We start from the raw sequence: 17,595 nt of genomic DNA on the forward strand, positions 1-17,595 counted from the left end.
AAAATACAAACTAAACAGAAAATGTTGGAAAATCCTGGTAACTCTAATAAACGCGTCAGTCATCAGTTTGGTGTACGACAAACTCCACATTGATGATGCAACATTAACAGTGGATAAACATTCCCCATTTCCCTGCACCCGAACTGCCCCCCTCGACACTCCGAGACCCATCATCAAAATAAAAGTAGGCAAACCAATAACAGAGCGCCGCGCCGACCTAACGTCGCGAGCTAGGATCAGCAACAGAAGCCGCTTAAATTTCTTGTTTGGAACGTTCAATGTTCTGTTTATATTTGACACTGACTTCTCATGCTATATTTATGACTTTGACTTTGTCATTCTATGTAAAACATGGCATTCCTCTGGTGGACATATACAATTGGAAGGTTATGAACGCTACAAATGTGCTAGGCCGAAATTTAACAAAAAAGCTAAATGTAGCAGTGGTGGTCTTGTTGTTTACTATAATTTTTTTATATCAGCTTACGTTGAACTGATTGAACATAATGCATGTGGGTGTTTTATGTACAAAACTACTTTAAAACAAATTTGGCTGTGATAATGATGCATATTTGTTACATTGAAACATCCAACCAGACGTTTTTTAGTGCAAATGTATAACAATTCCCATTTATTTAAATTTGACTTTTTAAGCTTAATTAACGAACGCATATCGTATTATAAAAGGCTTGGTGACGTAGCTCTCATGGGCGATTTAAACTCCCGCGTTGGTGAAAAGAGTGATTTGTTTGAAAATACTAATTTAAACCCAACCTTCGCGCAGAGATTTGACTGGAACAAGCATAGCTGGATCAAACCTCTGCCTTCATAACCAACCACGTGATGATAGACTTACCACGTTGTACAATATTTTACCGTTGTTGTTTTTACTGTTTTAATTACATTGTTGTGTTGTCGTTTTTTTTAAATTATGAACCTTAACTAGAACACTATTTTTAAAATATAAAAGAAAATCATACTACTTTTCATAATAAAATCCTTAAACCAAAAAATAAAATCCTACCAAAAATCGTGTAGGATTTTCTTGTGATGGCACAGATTGTTTGTGAGAGCAAGGAACGACAACTGTGCGTGGAGATTGATTTAAACCGTTATGCAAACATGCCCGTCATTGATGTCAATTATAATGATCTATCAATTATTATGTATTATTAATGTGCGCCTTGAGCCAGGATTATTCAGTTGCTATAATTTACGCAGAAATAATGTAGGAGCGTGTGTTGTTCACCATGTTAATAACTATGAATTTTATTACATTTTTTTTAATGATGAACTTAGTGAATTTTTGGATCTCCGTGTAATTAATATTTCGCTCAAATTATTTAATAAAGACGCATCTTTAAACAATACATATGATAGTACCAATTGGAACACAGCGAGTAGTAGTAAAGGAATTTGTTAATCACTTTTAACAAATGTCTTCAACGTCAACCGAAAATTGTTTAAGAAATTGCAATTCTGCAGATTCAGCTCACGGCTTAAATATTGATTCTCTTGATGATCCATTTACGACCGATGATATTATTAAGACGATATCTTCGATGTCCCAAAATAAAAGAGCCGATTTGGACGGTAACGTTGCGGTCTTTGTTTGATTGATTGTAAAGAATTAATTGCCCAATACTTAAATATTCAATTATATCATGGACTCAAGGCTCATTATCCCATTGTTTAAAAAGGCTGATACATTTAATCCGGAAAAATATAGAGGAATAACTCTAGTTGATATAATGGCTAAAACAGTTTCGTTAACGCAGCACAACCGTCTAAATAATTACGAAAATAAATTCATTTTTTAATGAATGTCGATTTGGTTTTAGAAGCAATCGTAGTACGTCTGACTGTATATTTTTTCTACATAATTTAGCAGGTTTTAGCGAACAATCTAAAACTGTTATGTGCCTTTTTAAGCAATGAAAAAGCATTTTATACTGTCATTCAGGATGTCCTATGGATTTAACACAAGAACTCAGGTATCAGCTGTAAAATGCTTAATATGCTGAAATAAATATAAGCAAATGTGAAATCTGGGATAAAGTGTTCAATATCATACTCAGAATTGTTCGATGTATCATTAGGGGTCAAGCAAGGTGAGCCATTGTAACCTCTTTATTTTGTTTATTAATGATGTTAGTGAACATTTGAGTTCTACAAACCTATGTTCTAATGATATTGAAATGTTATCTATTTTTATGTTGTATTTTCTTTTCAACTGATCACCGTAATCTACAACGCCAATTAAAATGTATAAATGAATTAATCTAAAAAATGGGGCCTCAAGATATAAAAATATTCACAAATGGCAACTCAACGGCGAAAATATTGAAATAGTTGATGATTGTTCATACGTAGGTGTTAAATATTTTCTTTAATGGTTTGCTTTAACGTGCAGTTGAAGCACTGAATGAGCAGGCTCTCAAAGCATATAATCACATCATCTCATTATTTAGCAGAATGAAATTAGAAGTCTGGGGATATGATATGCCCGAGGTTGATGAATTGCATTTAAATTCTATAAACAAATACGTAGGGTTCGACAACAAACATCAAATGCGGCTGTACAAGGTGAACTTGGTCGCTCCCCAGTACCAGTCATATGTAAAGAACGAGCCTTTAACTATTGGCGTAAAATCAAGAATTAGAATACTTTGTTAAATAGAGTAGAGCACCAGTAGCACGAAATCGATTACATTTGAATGCTAAAACAACATTTTCGTGATGTTTACATTCAAACTTGGTTGAATTGCATTGATCTATTTCTTTAAAAAAAATACTCACGGATGTTAACACGATTAAATCGACTTTATATTTTTGGAGATTAATTATTTGTGTATACAAGAAAAGAATCAGTGGAATATGTTAAGTTGCCTCGGCTTAAATTAATCTTACTTAGATCAAACCAATTGTGTGTACTGCATTGTGAATTTGAGTGATTTGAACTTGATTCAATTGACATTAGCACCTGTAGGTGCACAGGATTTCATTTTAAAGAGAACAATGGTATTTTGCAATAACAGATCGATAGATAACATATTGATATATGTATACGTTTTAATAAATCACACTTGATGTATGGCAAGCAGTCAATGAAATGCACAGATCCATGATTTGATGTGTATTCAAAATAGTTCAAAATGGCCATCAATAAACTTGTTTGCAGTGAATAGTCCGATGCATGTGTTTACAAGTTTAGTGTCGCACCAACATAATATAATGTATTGTAAAGTTCATTTAATCTTCCAAAATGAATTGTATAACACTATTGATCGTAATTCACAGGTGATTAAATTTAAGTTACGGTGTTTAAATTTAAAATTCTTGTCGTCAATAACGATTAAAGAGTTGTATACGGTCTAGAGTACCCTTGTAGATAACGTTGATCCCTCGTTGTTCGCCTTTGGTGTCAACGGCGAGCCGCTGGAGAAAAGGCGACGATTGACTGAGCGCCCGGCTATCCATATGCGATTGGTCAGTCTAGGTCACGTGGGCTCCCTTTGCCTTTGGTAATGTAATGCGGAAGATCTCGCAGGTGCTAGCCCGTAGGGTAGTTGTCTGGGACGCAATAATTGGCGACTACCCCTATAAGGGATATCCGCTTGTTTCATCTGATTTACATAATTCAAGTTGTACTCCATCCTAAAGTGTAGAAGCTGTAGAATTGGCAGATTACTATCCCGATAAATGTACGCGTCGAACGCCTCTGGTTATTCAGGCTGGACTGGTTAAACGTCATTGACATGATATTACCCTTCGGGGCCTTGTAGTTCTGCGACCAGTTAATCCTCTCTTTTCTGCCCATAGAAGCACAACTTTCAAATGTAGCCTTGCTACTTGGTATTCTGGTTACATGGCAGGATATTCTAGCGCATTTAATCTTGATATTAAAAGGTCAAATGTCACGGTTATTATTGCTAATAACAGACAATTTGTAACCGAACCTTCTTCTCTGCTTTAACCAATAATCATGAAAATTACTGCATGTGGGGTGGGGATATATGTTTTCCTCCGCAATGACATCTTCATCATAACGATCACCATACTTGTCATGATCATCCATCATCAGAATAAAAAATACCATTTGTCTGTGTCATTTTGTTGTGGAAAAATAAACTGGGCAACGTGCCAATACACTCGTCACGCAATGATTTCTTAATTCAATGTTGGACATCAACAGCTGCATCCATATATGTATGATATCCAAGTGAAATATATATTTTTTATTTACACAATGTTTTTCAGACATTAATAATGCTTTCTTCAAATCAAAGTTATGTCTCACAAGCGCATTTATGGATTTATTAGATGGAAGGTGGAATTACCAGAAACCGCATTGAAATTCGATGTATGATATTATAATCTATAGATTAAATGAATTTGTTATATGCACAATTTTAACGTTTTTAAGATCATGAATATGGTCATCGACATTTCCAATGCAACGTACGGACCAGCCAGAATCTGGATCATCAGGGACCACTTCAGTACATATCCGGTCTAATATTCGGAATCGTGTCACTGAAACATTCTTTAGTGTCTCCAGTTCTTCTTGGATACTAATATATTCCTCCAGCTGGATTTGTCTTGGCATGTTAGTGTCGTATTCAGCACATCCAAATCCAAGCTTAGTCTCATTTCTTTGAAAACATGCTGATAGTGTGTCCACCAGGTTGCGTAATTCGGATGGAAGCAACGAAGCGCAGTACACGGAACTATGTCACAGTTTCTAAGCATACAAACCGCCTTATGATCGAGTGTCAGCAGCGTGCTGAACAGGGCTCGTAACCAGGAAGAAGAACAAGTGACATCATGCAAATGAATCGATCGTATGAAGGTAAGTACTGGAGGGGTTTGATTTGTATTGTTGAGAGAAATCCAGACCCGTAGCTTCGATGTTACAGAACTGGTGGTATCTGCAAAATAACATCTTATTACAATGTATAAAGCTTACGAAAATATTATCATCAATCGCATTTATCGTGACTGGCACACGTTTATATCCATTTTAACGAATTTTAATCAAATGAAATTAATAAACTGTTTACATCTGGTATAAATCATAAATTTGTTTAAAGAACACACTAATAAATGATTGTTATTGTTTGGATATTGAAAAGTATACATTGTTTTTTTAATTGAAATGCTGCAAAGTTTTTAACATGTAAATGTATTGTTGATTGTACTATTTACAATTTATCTAAATGCATTCATACGTGTCTGTTTTTATTAAAAACGCTACGTTATATCACACTTTAAATTATTGATGAGCATACATACAATAAATTTAAAGTTTAAAGTGAAACAATGCATTGAGTTACATTACCAAACTCTTCCCATCCCTTTTACTTGAATGTAACCGCTACCATGACTTTGCTATTTTGCCAATAATAAGAAGATTAATTTCTTATTAGAAACTTGTTTCTAATTTAATGAACTTCATTTTCAACATATTTGGAAGCTTGACATACGGTTTTCACTCCAAATGACAGGTTATAGACTGAACCTGTCAAATTTCTGCGCGCATGTGTTGTAACTACATGCATGATTTACAAGCATTTTCCTGAAAATGTAGCTCATTTGGTAATAAGCAGTAACATTATGTGTTGCAGTTTATATGAGTTTTTTACAATTAAATGTTTGTTCTAAGGATTTTAATGTTTCCCTTATTAGTACTAAAACCTGAAAATATCGTTTGATGCGTATTAACTGTATCACACATGTCCACTTCCATATATTGATTTACATTTGTTTGATAAAAGACGGTATGACTGCGTCCGTTTTGGAAGTCAATGTGAAATGCATATTTTAAGACCAACGACTAACTTATTTTATGTGATTTGTCAAAAGTATAATGATAGAAACAAAAGTCAGCGCATATTTGTAAAATGGTTGCTAATTTTGCGTAAACGATCCTGACCTTGCAAACTAACAAAAACTATGACAAAAATCAATGGCAGGTAAACACATTTTTCAACCTATGAGAGTTACAATACTCAGATGTCGAGAGAAGAATACACAATATGTTATTTTAATCGTCTGTGTTCACAGGAATGTTTATCCCTGTATGAGCAAGGCGAACGAAACAAAAGAGGCAGTTTCAACACAAAATAATATGTGGACACTTTTGCTCTCATTAACGTTTGAAATAGTGATAATGTATTTGAAGATTTCTACAACACAATAAGTGAATTATATGTGTTTGGCATGCAGTTGCAATGATTTCCTTATACTTGTATAGTGGAAATCAAAACATTATGTTTTGCAACCAAACACAACTTCCTTTACAATTCTGCAATACCTTCTATAAAATATGCATTTACAGTTTAACGATTATCTAACTAAATTCATCAGACAAACAGTAATCTTCTTGGTGTGTTTAAACCTTTTAGTTTTACTGACAGCACCATTAAGGGTAACATCATGGTGAAATTAACATTTTAAAGAAACATGCATGATTGACTGCTATTTAAATTAACGCAAAGTATGTGTGCCTATTATCAGTCATAGAACAAACACCTAATTTATAAGACTGAAATCCATGTAAATTGCAATAGGTAAAAACAATGTAGTGCTTATCATGATAATACAATTGTAAACCAACAGTTGATGGTATTTTTTGGTATAGATTCATCCTTTACCTCTTAGCCAAATGTCTTTTCCTCTTAAAGTCAGTGACTCGAACTTTTGACACGATGACAGGTTAAACCCAATAGGAAATGTAGGCTCATCGCGTTCCAATGATCTCATCAACGTAAAGATGAGCAGCGTGGTATCTACCAACAATGACTGAACATTGGAGGTGTTTGTAGACCATATCAATTTTAAATCTCTTATGTTGGTGCCAGTAATGCAGAAGTGGCTGAGTTTCAAGCTAATGCCATCCAGATTGTTTGCTGCTGCCTCTCTGATTCCAGCCTCAATGATGCTATGAAAAGCAAGTGGATAATTCGATGAATAATCATCACACGCAACGGCAAATTGATTCATTAAAGTTGAAAGTGTATTCCCAGCGAAAATGTTCATTCCACACAAAAATATGAGAACATGCGATATTTCGAGATATGAATTAATGTTGCATTGAAGATATCTAGAAATAACTTCATCAATGACGTGTAGATTGCAGGCGATATGATATGCAGCAAGAAATTCTTGCACAGTTTTGTGAACGAATGAGTTCGAGCTCCTTGTTCGACTTTTATTTTTCTTGCTTGATAAAATTCCTGTCTTAAGAGAAAAAGTCTTAAGAAGTGTGAACTTTTCCTGAGAAACATAGTTGGACAATATTATGTCATTGAAAACAATAGATGAGTCTCTTTCAGAAGAGAAGAGCAGTTTAAAGGCCACTTCAGCTAGCTTATCTAAGCGGTCAATGTTTGGCTGTAGGTAACTTGTGCTAGAAAAACATTCAACAGAAAAAGGGTTTGAATCATTAAAATAACCAGTTGCATTGTTTGCCTTTTTGCAGAGACGTTTAAGGAGAATAGTATACAGTGCGCACAATGATATTCCTTTCAGAGTGAACGGTACCAACAATGATGATCATTTCAAACGTTCCTTAGCCTCAAACGTGTCTACCCAGGTACATATGACCAGCGCGAACAGCATTGGTGACGATGATAACGATTCCAGCCCTCTTTGTTCTATGAATTTCCAAAATACAAACATAGTGTTTCCGATATGCATCGTCTGGTCAATTATGCATCGAAGTATATTTTTACAAAATGAAAATGGATCGCTTATTCCCTCGATTTCTAGCAGACTGTCGATTTGTGAGTTCTTAATACATTCATCAGCCAGTTCCCATGGTCGAGATGTTGTTAGTATCGTGCATGTGTTCTTGGATATTCCAGCCATAGAAGGTTCAGCTAGGTCACTACCATCAGGAGACACCCATTCATCTACACCTTATCGTACTACGAGGCAAATTTCAGTGTTCATTATTTTTACAAAAAGTGTGTTCACATCGGCACGTTTGTCTTCGGAAAACGTTTTATCAATTAGCTGCTTCTTTATCACTTGCGTTACATCTGTCTGATCCATCGAATCTCTCAACGAGATGAATAATAATAACTTAAATTTCTGAATGGTTAACCAATCTTCAAATGCTGGATTGTCTATGGGAGCTGTCGACGAAGGCTGATTTTCGTAGCACCAATCATGAACTAACTTAACTGCAAATGTAGACTTTTCTCTACCGGGTTCACCCTGTATGTATATACGCTGATTTGATTTATTTTCGTTGTAAAAACGTTCTTTGTACGTTAATACTTGTTCTTTTTTCACGCGTTTTCCATCCTTTTCTATTTCGATTCGGTGTATTTTGGGCGTTACAAATACGTCTATAATTCGCTTATAAAGACTGTGATCAAATGTTGAAAGAGGCACATTGCAAGTCGTGTCATCGTAATATTTCATCAAACGTTGGCGAAGATCTGAAATCAGTGGCATAATGTAGGAATGTGACATGTGTAATTATATAAAGAAAGAACAAGATACAGCGCTCTTTGCTGTACATATGTTACTTGAGTTAAATGTATGAAGTTATTACCAACTCACATGGGAAGTTTTAAAGATATGACTTAAGTAGATATCACGCACATTAATATGAACGTACTATATACAGAATATACATTATTCTGCTGAATTGCAGATAACAGTTATGAGCCTGATTCTGTAACATTGACGAAAGGCAGCAGTTGTGTACATTCATTACATGTAATTGCTACACAAATATAGTAGTGTTACACGCAACCTTTAACGAAAACAAAACACTGCTTAAATGCAGTTCCTAGTTATGGGCCTTGGTAAATGCTTCAGGAACAAAATGCAAAGAAGAATTGCGTTTGAATTGTACATAAAAAAATGCTGCACATAGAACTAAATGTAAGATTTTTTGTTACATAATGGATGTTTTTTCTGCTCAATATCTAGTCAGATGTATTTCATTTTGAAACGGACCTATAATAATTACACAGGCGTCGAAAGATAAGTTTCATTTGGCTACTAATTAAAGTTTTCCTAATAGTTTCCTGCACACAAAAACCGAACATTCGTAGTTAAGAAGGCGAACATCAGCTGAATTAAATGACGGGGTAATGGTCTGTGTAACATGTGATTTAAAATAGCAACTGTATATCAGAATTAATTACATGGACATGCGTGTGTTGTATTTTAAGCATAACCTAATTGTTATCGTTCAAAGTTAAATTGACTTTTCGTAAAACCAAAATGGGATATTATTTTGATTAATTGGCGGAAACTGAACATAATTCATAAATAAAAAGTGTACGAAGTTTTCATTGAATACATGAAGTATTTGCAATGTTTGAGTTGTTGCATCCAAACCGTTACCATATCCGGTGTGTTGTACAGCTTTAAAGTATCCAGTGCCCCAGATAAGCTGTGTATCTGCGTCTGTCACCCTATTAAAATGTTTAAAACGCAAAGAAATACAATATCATGCGTATTGATAACGCAACCAATTTGACTTTTAGGAAAATTCCTAAAATTCGATGCGCACGATACAATAGCTTCAATCGAAAATTCTTTGCTCATTTCCTGTATACCCTCTTGCAATTATTATCGTAATGCGAAGTCGCTTTTATTCAGCAAGTGTCTGGATGAAGTAGTCCATATAAACGGACTCCCAGAGCCTTTGATAATTTTTGCTAAGGCGGCTCTGGCAGTCCATATGCACCCCTTCATAAACATGGGTGCAGTTCAGCGCAGCGAATCCGTGCGCTTCACTAAACAGACGTCGTTCGAGACAAATTGAGGAAAATAATGAATAAACATCATAAACATGTTAAATTTACCTGAATGGCAACCTACGGATGTTATCCTTTGCATGCACCCTTTAAAAACACGACGATGTTTCAACACACTTTTCTGGCTGACATGTTTATGTTTAAATTTGGAACAGTGTATTCTGTATCGAATCAATACCACATCGTTATCGACTTTATAGGCTGAAGCACATAACCCGACGTGCAAAATATTGGTGTACTGCGACCTAACCAATATTGGGTCAATTTTTCAATATGGCGGATACAGCGTACAAAACAAAACCTAAGTTAATAAAATCAATTATTTCTTGCTTTAATGGTATCATTTAGATAAGTTTGTGGTTTAGATAGGTAAACTTTAATAAGTTCTTGCAGTTCCAGTGTTCCTTAACCCTTGCATTGTTGATAACATTTTGCACCCATGGACAAGAGAGAGCGCATTGCAACTCTCAGCCTAAGCTGAGAGTTGAATTATTGCAACTACTGGATGAAGGAGCAGGAAAACAGTCAAAGTTATTCAAACGCTCTGCGGACTAGATTTCATAGTTAATTACAGCATCTGACCAAATTATTTACGACATACATGCGTTTTCAATCTGATTTAATCCGTCGCTCATTGTGCATGTATTTGTAAAGCGTCTGTACTTTCAGTTTCTATAACGTTGCGAAATAAAAATGTCAATTAGAGAGGTCGAAAACCGTCCGCGATTGTGGCGCCAAAATATCAATCGATCGAACACTTTTTGAACCAAGAAAACAAGAGCCATTAAGTGACAAATCATTCGTGTTCTCGATTTTGTAAGTTTAAAGTTTATATTATGGACAGTTTCGAGAATTAAACATGTTATGAAACATCAGTTTATTAAAGTTAATTCAACAGAAGTAATATGAATCTGAATTGATACGTTGAAATGACCAAGATTGGCTTTTATTCAACGGGGAATGCAGCAATGCTTTTAAGGTATGAATTTTTATAACTCATTTTACCCTATTTCAAGACCGAAATCACCCTATTTTTTAAATCAATGGGTGAAAACCCTATTTCCCAAATAATTATCTGGAGCACTGGTATCTATGAATATTCCGGTATTTTTTATATAAAAGAGTTCCAGAATAAGGTGCTCGACTATAAGTTTGCATACATAACCGTCTAAAAAACACCCATTAAGTGGGAAGTTGTAATGCATACATTTATCTAAGTTGAAGAATTAATATAATTCTGCATAATTGAAGAACATAATTTGGAGCCTTTTTCATTAACCTTACGTAATACAAATATTAAGATCCAAGAGAATACCATCAGTAGTTACATATATACATTTTAACAAACACAACCTGAACCAGAACACTATTGATGTACAGGTATGAGTTTAACAACTATTATGGCTTTATTGTAACGAAACACGCGTATATAATATATATATAAAGGCTCCTGCTTTTAAGGCGTTGTTCCCCATCCTTGGTCTTGATTTAAAGGCGTTGCTCCCCAACTTCTGTCGTGCTTTTCAGGCGTTGCTCCCCGGCTTTTGCCTTACTTTTAAGGCGTCGTTCCCCTGCCTATATAGACGTTTCTAATGTCTGCAGAGCATCTGTAAGGGTTCTTTCTGCCTCATTAGAAAAATGTTCGCCTGACTCTTTCGCATGTTTAAGTGTTTGATACGCCTTTTTCAACAGCTCGCCAAGTTCTTTTAGGGACATGCACTCATTCTGGAACTAAATGCAAAACCATAATATTGTTGTTTATTGTTTCCTCAAAACAAATTTTTAATGTCGGCGATCATATTAAATCGTTAACTGATATTTGTCTATTGTAGAATAAGACCATATAAATTATTTGATAGTGGTCATTTTATTTGTTTAAGTCTCGGATAACTATGAAACGATATGACGATCTTGACCAGATATAAACAAATGAACATTTTATTTCATGCACTTGCACGATAAATATATAAACTGCATGAGATGTGTTTGAGCGTCCTAAGATTTCATGTAATTTGATGTCATAAATAATACATCGTATTATATTACAGACTTAACGCTCAGTGATGAAACTGTAAAAAGTGCATTGGTTTCTGAATTTTGATCTTTCTGTATAATGCGTTTATCCACCCATTGTTATAGAAGAGGGCAAATGCCACATAGCGCTCATCTTAAAGCCCAGATAGATTAACTGTTCTGAACAGAAAAGAAAAGAACAGAATAGTTATGAATAAGGATGAGTTGTATAAAGTGGGTAGAAAGCATACTGGACTTGTTATGAAAATTTAATGCGTTTCCATTTTTGTTCAAATAAATGAAGTGTATCATTGTTAAGGGCTATTTCGTGTTCAATTTGAATTTTCAGTTTTAAATAATTGATAAAACAGTTCATTGTAGGTGTTATTTTTCTGTATTTCATACTAAATATGAAATATTTCATTAATATAATTATGTAATTCACAACATTATTAACTTCTTGTATTTTTAAGGTATTTACCCCTAAACTGAGGTCTAAGAGAAATAGTTTAACATAGAATTGCTGTTTCTCTAGAATGGTTGTCAAATGATTCCATATATATTGAATAAGTTTACACTCCCTGAAAAGGTGTTTTATTGTTTCAATATGTTCATTACACATATCACATAGATTTGTATTGGATAGGTTGCACTTAAAAAGAAATTTATTTGTAGCTATGATTCTCTGGGTGTATTAATATTGAAAATTTCTTAGTGTGCTATCAGTAGTTGATTTATATAAATCAACTTCTTTTGAATTATATCATATGTAGAACTTGCTTTTATTTATTGTTACATAAACATGCATTGAAACGTCATTAAGCACATCATAATCACAAAGATGTTAATCGACATCTATAACATCACAGACAGACAGACAGACAGACAGTTTATTCAGACTTAACATAGGTACATCGTCTTCATACACAAATATACACATTATTTTCTGTGTTGTAAATAGGTAAAACAACATACCATTACATAACATAAATGGTCATTTAAGAATACAAATTTTAAATGAACACAATCAATTGCAAGAATACGTAAATTCCATCAAATCGGTAATGACATTTTTGGATTATTGACGCAAAGCGGCAATAATACACAGTAGCCAATCTTCAGCCTAATTTGCATATTACTGCAAACTTCGGAGCACTTCTGTCTACGCCGCAGAACTAACTCTCTGTTAACGCAACGCAATTTGATTGGGTGTTGTGAAAATGTTAGTACATGCGCATTGCTAGTATTCTCTATATAACGATAAAAGCCGTTACCGAGAAAAAGTATCCGAATGTACAATACTCGATTCACACAGGCGATATTTTAGATTGTATGTTTCCCTTTAACTCTTTCCTATTGAAGCTGGTCCGAGACTAGTAACACACTAAACATCGCAGTGGCGAAGACAGGGTTCAGAAACTTGAATGTTTTTCTAAATGAACTTAGTTTCCTTTTGAATCAGGGCCACGTTTTGAGATTTCATGTCAATAATCCACCAGTACTTTCAGTGCTTTGATTTAACATAGCATAACGTAAATGGTCATTTAAGAATACAAATGTTAATAAACACAATAAATTACAAGAATACGTAAACTCCATCAAAGCGGTGTTTAAAAATAAACACAAATCAATTGCAAGAATACGTAAATTCTATCAGAGCGGTAATGAAATGTTTAAACATAACATACATAAATGGTCATTTAAGAATACAAAAAAAAATAAACACAATCAATTGCAACAATACGTAAATTCCATCAAAGCGGTAATGAATTATTTTAAACAACATTATTTAGAATTGTATTTCTTATAGCAAGAGCTTCCTTCATATATTTACACACATTTGAAATAACTGATTTGTCACATGAAACTAATAACTTTTGGTATTTATATACAGATAGGTTTCTATAAAATTTACGGCTTATATATGTTTTCCTTAAATCAATGTAACATCGGCATATACATATACAATGGTATTCATCTTCTAAATCCAATTCATTACAACATAAACAATAACGTTCATTCCGTGGTGTGTTATTCTGAGCGTATCTGCCAGTTTGGATCCTCAACGGGTGTGCAGACACTCGTAATCTTACAAACAATAAGCGCAGACGTCTAGGAAGTAAATCTAAATATTCTTCATATATCAAAGAGGTTTTAAAAACTTTATACATATCTAATACAGGACTGTTATTCATTTTGCCAAACCACTCCTGTTTAAAGTTATCTACAAGTCTACATTTGAACTCGCTAATACAACTATTAACGTGTACATTGTTTGGATTTTCAAATACATAACCAAATCCAACGTTATTTAACATGTTCTTAACATTAGAGACCCATTTTGTATAACCTCTATTACAATCGTTTAAAGCTTGATTGTAAACAATTTTCATTATGATATTTTCATTGTTAATAATTTTAAACCAGTATTTTATCATTTTGACGAACCTGTTTACATACAATGGATATCTACCTAGTTCTCCGTAAACAGCTATATTACATGTATTTATTTTAACCTGTAACAATCGTTTACAAACTCTTAAATGTATGCGTTCGATATCATCAGACTTTGTGAATTCCCATACTTCTGAAGCATAACTCAATATGGAGCCAACAAAAGAGTCGAACAACTGACAAAATATTGTTGGCTTTATGTCAAAACCATTGCATTTAAACAATAATGTATTCATTGCCTTAAGGGCCTTACCAACCAAATGTTACTGGTTTCATTTAAAATTTCCCGTATAATTCAAAACCGTTCCTAAATAGTTAAAGGTATCAACCACTTCAATATCATTACCATTGTATGTCTATTTTTCGTTTTGTTTTAATCCTCCCCTCTTCCGAAATACCATAATCTTCGTTTTCGCAGTGTTAACATTTCTAATAGCCCCCAAGAATTGCAATATAAATATAAGTTGTCTAAGTTTGTTTGAACTCCGGCAGGTGACTTGCCTAAAATAGTCATGTCACCAGCAAATAGTAATAAACTTAACATAATACCATCTAAATTCGAACCAGAGTTAATGTCGTCTTGAAGGTAAAGTTTAAGATCCTCAACGAATAAAGAAAACAAAATCGGGGACATTACCTCCCCTTGCCTCAGTCCAACCGCATAACTAAAATAATCTGAATAAGATGAACATGATTTAACACGTGACTTAACATTTGCATACATATCCTCCACTATTCTAAGCAATTTACCTTTTATACAAGATTTAAACCTTTTTAATATAATGCATTGCGGTATATACTTTCAAAACATTTTAACATATCGACGTATATAACATACAAACGTTTATTTTCATTTAAATAATTTTGTACAATCGACATCAATATATAAAAAGCATCAACAGTTGAATAACCTTTCCTAAATCCTAACTGCGCATCCGAAATAACAGTGTTTTCATTGCAAAACGTTTCAATGCGCTTATTTAAAATCGTGGTAAATAATTTAGAAAAGAAACTAACTAATGTAATCCCTCTATAATATTTACATCATTAACAGCACCTTTTTTATGAAAATGGATTATTAACCCTTCTGTCAACTTATCAGGGAAAAATCCCGATACAAAAATACCGTTAAACAAATCACACAAATGGGTTGATAAAATATCACTGCATTCAATAAAATATTCGTCCAAAATATAATCACTTCCCGATGATTTATTACGTTTTAAATGAGTGAGATACAGTTCTGTACTGCTAAAACCACCAACAACATCAGCTGAGAACCGCCTATCAACAAGTGTTTCGGCCCTTTAATCACAGGACACTCTCCAGGCGGCGGGCCCGCAGTGTTGATCAGACACTACGTGTTGGTGGTAGGCTTCCAGCTCCTCTCCTCTCTCTTCATCCACAACCAACTGGATGCCCTTTCTGCTGCTAGGCTCAGTTTGCCCACTGCTCTCTTCCTGTCTGTACCTTTGATGCCAAAGGCACTGAACATTCTCCACAGCGACTGTGCTGGGAATCCTCTAGTGCCGATTTCAACAGGGTAGAGCCACACTCGCCATCCTTTCTCTCTGCACTGTTCTTTCAGGTATGTATACTTGGCCTTTTTCCGTTCGAAGGCCTCTTCACAACGAGATTCCCAAGGGACTGTCAGTTCAACCATGATCAGACACTTATCTTTAGTGGACCACAACACAATGTCAGGCCTTAATGTTGTCTGGATAATGTTCGGGAACACTAGCTTTTGCTTCAGGTCAACAGGCATTTCCTACTGATCAGATTCATCTAAAACAGAACTGGTAGGCTGCAGTTTTTTAGGCGCCTTATGTCCTTTCTTCACGAACTGAATCATTTGGGGTTTTTGTCTGGGCCTCTTCTTGGTCCTCTCGCGCTCCAACTTGTCAGCGAGTTCCTGAAGAACACTGTCGTGTCTCCACCTGTAGCGTCCTTGGGTGAGGGCTGTGGTACACGATGACAGAATATGTTCCATGGTTTCTGTCTTGTCACACAATTGGCACGTGGGGTGGTCCTGTTGACCCCATCTGTGCAGGTTTGAGGGTGACGGTAGCAGGTCATAGACTGATCAGAGCAGGAACGCTATTCTCAGTGGTTCGTAGCTCCATATATCAGCCCAGGTCAGTTTTCTTTTTGTCGTTGTCCACTTCGTCCACGCACCTTGGGCTCCCAAAGCAACAGCTTTCGCTCTTCTGTCTTCTTCTTCTGCTGCTCTGACTTCATCTTGCACCATTCTCCTCCTTTCCATGTTTCCAGCAGAGCTCCATAATGTTATCTTGGAGCTGCCTAGCCCCTGTCTGCCTACAGCTGTGATGCCGACATTGTCTTTTTGCTGGAGTCTTTTCTCGGCCTGTTCGACTGCTTGGCTTGCTGACCACTTTCTCCCTGTCCTAGTTTCAATCCCAGCATTTCGGATTAAACTGTCCTGCGATTGCTTGAGCGTCACTCACTACCAGTCGTGTCTTTGCAACTTTGAACTCCTCCACTAGTGATGATAGCGGGAGTTTTAGCTGTTTCGATCGCTATACAATCCGATGCTGGTAAAGCTTGGTGGTATTCCCAGCCATCGGCGCAGGTGTCTGCTGATCTTTCTCTCCAAGCATTCGACAGAGGATGTAGGTATTTCATATAGCATAAGGGGCCACATCAGTCTGGGGAGAAGTGCATTCTGGAAGAGCCATGCCTTGAACTTTCCTGGTAAAGCGGATTTGTCAATTTATTTCAGCCCTTCCTGGAGCTGTGATCTGATGCGCTCTACGTTTGCTTTGTCACTAAGGCTCGAATCAAACCACTTGCCCAGGCACTTTATGGGACTGTCCATAATTTGATGGTATGTCTTCCCCTTGGACTTGTAGGGTGAACCGTTTTGTGAATGATCCGCGCTTGATTATCAGACTTCTGGACTTCTTGGGTTTGAAATTCATTCTAGCCCAGGTGGCTGCCTCCTCGAATACCTTCAGTACCCATCTTGCTTGTATGTGTGTCTGTGTTGTCACTGTCAGATCGTCCATGAAGCCTCTGTTTGTTGGCAGGTGTAACCCTGTAGATGTCTTAGGCCCGCGGGTTTCTTTGTTTGCAGGGTTGATTATGAGGTTCATGCCCATCACAAACAGGACAACTGAGATGGTACACCCGGTCACTATTCCCTTCTCCAGTCTCTGCCAAGCTGTCATCTTCTCGCCAACCATGAAGCGCAGTTTCATTCCACTGAAGTACGCATTGATCATCCCTTGGACGTGTTCAGGGATATGGTAGTACTGGAGGGCTGATTCGATGAGCTTATGTGGAATAGATCCGTAAGCGTTTGCAAGGTCTAGCCATACTACAG

Source organism: Dreissena polymorpha, chromosome 6 (assembly GCF_020536995.1).
Source record: "Dreissena polymorpha isolate Duluth1 chromosome 6, UMN_Dpol_1.0, whole genome shotgun sequence".
Lineage (NCBI taxonomy): Eukaryota > Metazoa > Mollusca > Bivalvia > Myida > Dreissenidae > Dreissena > Dreissena polymorpha.